This window comes from Anopheles aquasalis, chromosome 3 (genome assembly GCF_943734665.1).
Source record: "Anopheles aquasalis chromosome 3, idAnoAquaMG_Q_19, whole genome shotgun sequence".
NCBI classification, from domain to species: Eukaryota; Metazoa; Arthropoda; class Insecta; order Diptera; family Culicidae; genus Anopheles; species Anopheles aquasalis.
This window is the reverse complement of record NC_064878.1, coordinates 18,324,096-18,324,369: the sequence shown is the minus strand read 5'-3', so window position 1 is coordinate 18,324,369 and position 274 is coordinate 18,324,096.

The window sequence follows — 274 nt, the reverse complement described above, 5'->3', positions numbered from 1 at the left end:
CATTGAAGGATCTACCTGTCATCATGGTTACTAACTTACGTGAAAAAAACTGGCGTCTAAAGTTCAGAAAAGATGCATTTAATGTTTCACCGGTGTTTCGGATCACTTTCAACGGCCGTTTGATTTCGGATATCACCATTTTCGAGGCGCATTCACCATCCAACGGACAAGGTTCGCATATTGCTCTATGTTCTTAATATTTTGAATTTTATTTTTCTTAAAATAGTTTTGTTTTTGTGTGTGTTTTCTAGCAGGTTTGTTTGCTTCATTATAC